The following is a 3,385-nucleotide window of genomic DNA, read 5'->3' on the forward strand; positions in this document are numbered from 1 at the left end:
TGCTTGGGCTGGAAGGTATTCTGAAAAGGAGCCTTTTGAGCATAGCTTTGTTGTTGTTGCTGAGCAGGGTACACTTGGTCTTGAGGGTTAGCTACATTCGGGTTTCTGTATGAGAGGTTTGGGTTACTGTTGTAGTTGTTAAACCTCTGATACCTCTGCTGATTTCCTATGTAGTTCAGCTCTTCTTGAGTTAGACCATCTTCATTAACATTGTCAAAACTTGGCCCTTGCTCATCAAACTCGCCTACAAAGTGTATTGGCTTTTGAGTCGCCATCAAAACCTTGTCAAGCTTGCTCTGAAGCTCTCTTATATCCTTTTTCATATGTTGTTCATCACTGGAGCCCTCTGTACGGTTCACTCTATCAAAGTCCTCGCCATACGTATCATTGGACATGGCTAGGTTCTCGACTAGTTCCATTGCCGCATTGATCTCTTTCCCAAGAAAATTTCCATTTGAAGCTGTATCGAGTTGGTTTCTGATCTTGGGGAGTGCACCTCGGTATAAAGTACTCAAGAGGGATGCCTCTGAGAAGCCGTGGTGTGGGCATTGGTTAGTGTAGCTTCTAAACCGTTCCCAAGCCTCGCTAAAGCTCTCGTTGTTGTGCTGCGTGAAGCTTGAGATCTGGTTTCTGAGCTTAGCCGTGCGTGATGTGGAAAAGAACTTTGATAAGAACGCCAGTTTACACTGCTCCCAGGTTTGTATAGAACCCCTCGGGAGGTTCTTTTCCCACTGGTGAGCTTTATCACCGAGGCTGAATGGGAACAAGCGTAGCTTAAAGCTTTCTTCCGAGACACCATTGATCTTGGTTAAGTCGCAAACCCGATCAAACTGATCTAGATGCTCAAGAGGGTCTTCTCCGGCTAGACCGTGGAACTTTGAGTTCTGCACCATATTGAGCAGGGAAGCTTTAACTTCAAAGTTGTTATTCTGAACCGGTGGAGCTTGAATCCCAGCTCGGTATTGGTGCGCATTAGCTCGGTCGTTCTCTCCAACAAAGACCGGAGGAGGTTGTCTCTGAGCTTGTGGCGGTGGCGGATGAACATGGTGGGCTTGGTGCTCGTTCCTATTAGCTTGTTGTTGGTTTTGCTGAGCAAGCCTCTCGTTCCTTTGAGCCTGTTGTTGGTTAACATAGGCTTGTTGTTCATTCCTGCCTGCCTGCGCCTGATTAGCCTGAGCCTGGTGCTCGGCTTCTTAAGCCTGTTGCTCGATCCTTTGCTGTTCTGCCATTCCAAGTCGTTCAAAGTGCCGTTCCCTCTCGCGAGCTCGCCTCTCAATCCGGTTGATGTTATTGTCGTACGGTAAAGGCGGTTCTGTGCTCCGAGACCTGGTTTTCATGCACCGAGATCAAAACAAGAACTTGCAAAGAAGTTAGTAAAACAAAGAAAAGGAAAATCTTGAACTCAAGAACAAACAAGAGACTAATGCTCCGACAAGTTGGCAACGGCGCCAATTGATAGACAAGACTTTTTAGGGTCTCAGGGCTATCAATCCCCTTTTCAAAGTAGCATAAAGAGGTGTCAATCCAGGCTTGTCAACGAGACACTAGTCCATGTTATTTGTTCACTTAAGTCAAGACAGAAAGGTGAAGGTTTTTACTAACTAAGTGGCAAGCAAATAAGCATAAAAATAAGGCAATCAACGAGATTTAAACAAAGCTAAGATCCAAATGACAACTAAACGATTCAGATGATGACAATATGCAATAAAAGAAGAGACTTTAGACGAGGTAATCGACTCGGGTGCTTCCAAGTTTAACTAGTGGGTTAATGAATCATTTTATCAAGCGGTTTCATTTAACTTTGAACTCAAGGCATGTTAATCTTCTCATGAAAGTATTAAGCATCTAAACTGATCCTCCTTCCTACCAAAAATGTCTTTTGAGAAGCACGAATCAATCAGCAATAAGAATCAGTTCAAAAATGTCATTTAAAAGAACAAACTATCACTCTCGCGATGAAAGACTCTTAAACCCTTAACCGAGTGGTTCAGACATTTCTACAAACACTTTTGATGCGAGATATGTCTCAGATCTGAACCTCAAGTGATGTGCTTGGATCCAGCCTAGAGATCTCGTCGGTTAAAGAATGAAACATGCAAGACTAGACACCTAAACCCACTAATCTCCCTTGAAAGCACCCTAATCTACTCATCTAAAGCCGCTTAAACGACTACTCACTAATCATAACGAGCTCACTAAGTCTTTTGCAAGAAGTGTAGCTTGTCATGATGAGGAGTTTGATGTTTGATGATAAAGGAAATAAAGAAAGAACAAGATTTCTGATGCAAAAACGAGATATCGGATTAGATTAATCAAGTTTCACAAAAGAGGTAAGTTCTTAGAGCTAAAACAGATATATGAGAATCCTCCTAGGTTTTTAGTCTCAAAATGTATTTATAGCAAAGAGAAAGTGTCGCGGGTCAGCCCGGAACAAACCGGGTACTGAACCGCGTTCTTGGGTTGATGGGGGAGTGCCACGGCGTGTCGGAGAGTGAAGCCGAGGTCTTCATGTCGAGGAATGCACGTGAGTGCAGATCCAAATGAAGATCTCGTGAAGAACACGTCAAGAACATGCATGAACCCTAGTCTTTGATCCATCTTCACGTGTGTGTTCTTGAGCCGCCTTGTTCTTGATTCTGGGTTTTTGACGCTTGGTAGTCGAGGGATTCGGGAGAACAGGGTCCGGCATGCACGCAGAGGTCATTACACCGAGGTACATGTTCAACACTTAGTCGTTTCCAGCTTCATTTCTTACGTGTGCATGCCTTGATTCCAACGTGCTGAGGCGTCAGCACGAGGCCTAGTTCAAAATAATCCCAAAATATGAGCCTTGACTTGGCCGATGTCGAGGTAATGATACCGAGCCCTGAGAAAATACTTAGCGCGTATCGCAACTAATTTGGGCTCGTATCGACCATGTTGCCTTCCGGAGACAGTAACTTTCAATCCAAGACTCCTAAAGCTCTGGGACCAGTTCCATAGGCAAGATGACTCAATAAGCTCGAACTTTGGTGAAGAAACCGTCAGAGCTTGGGAAGTGGAAGGCTTCCTAGATTTCACATTTTTGAACCGCATTGGAATCACCGGAAAATAAGCTTTTTGGACCGATGTGAACTCCGGAGACTTTATCTTTCGAACCACTGCTCCGAACTGAGCGATCCCAACTGTTCTGAAAAGGTCCTTCACAGATCTCAAACTTTGATGAAGACCGGGCAAGCTGATTTGGTCCGGAAAGGCTCCGTCCGCCGTGACCTTTGGACTCTGCTGTTTGGTTCTCGGATGCGCGTAATGTTGGTGCATCTTCCGGAGGCTGTATCTTTGCTTGATTATCTCCAACTTTGCTGAAGACCCCGCCAACTGGTTTGGACCGGAAGGTTCCCCGGAT

General features: G+C 44.9%; 1 non-coding gene across 1 annotated transcript; it reads left to right on the forward strand.

Moving 5' to 3' along the window:
• Positions 1–531: 531 nt before the first annotated feature.
• LOC112083861 lies at positions 532–638 on the forward strand. The gene has a single exon (XR_002897949.1). It is a non-coding gene; the product is annotated as a small nucleolar RNA R71 (small nucleolar RNA).
• Positions 639–3,385: the final 2,747 nt, after the last annotated feature.

The sequence above is a fragment of the Eutrema salsugineum genome, unplaced genomic scaffold, assembly GCF_000478725.1.
Source record: "Eutrema salsugineum unplaced genomic scaffold, Eutsalg1_0 scaffold_53, whole genome shotgun sequence".
Classification (NCBI taxonomy): domain Eukaryota; kingdom Viridiplantae; phylum Streptophyta; class Magnoliopsida; order Brassicales; family Brassicaceae; genus Eutrema; species Eutrema salsugineum.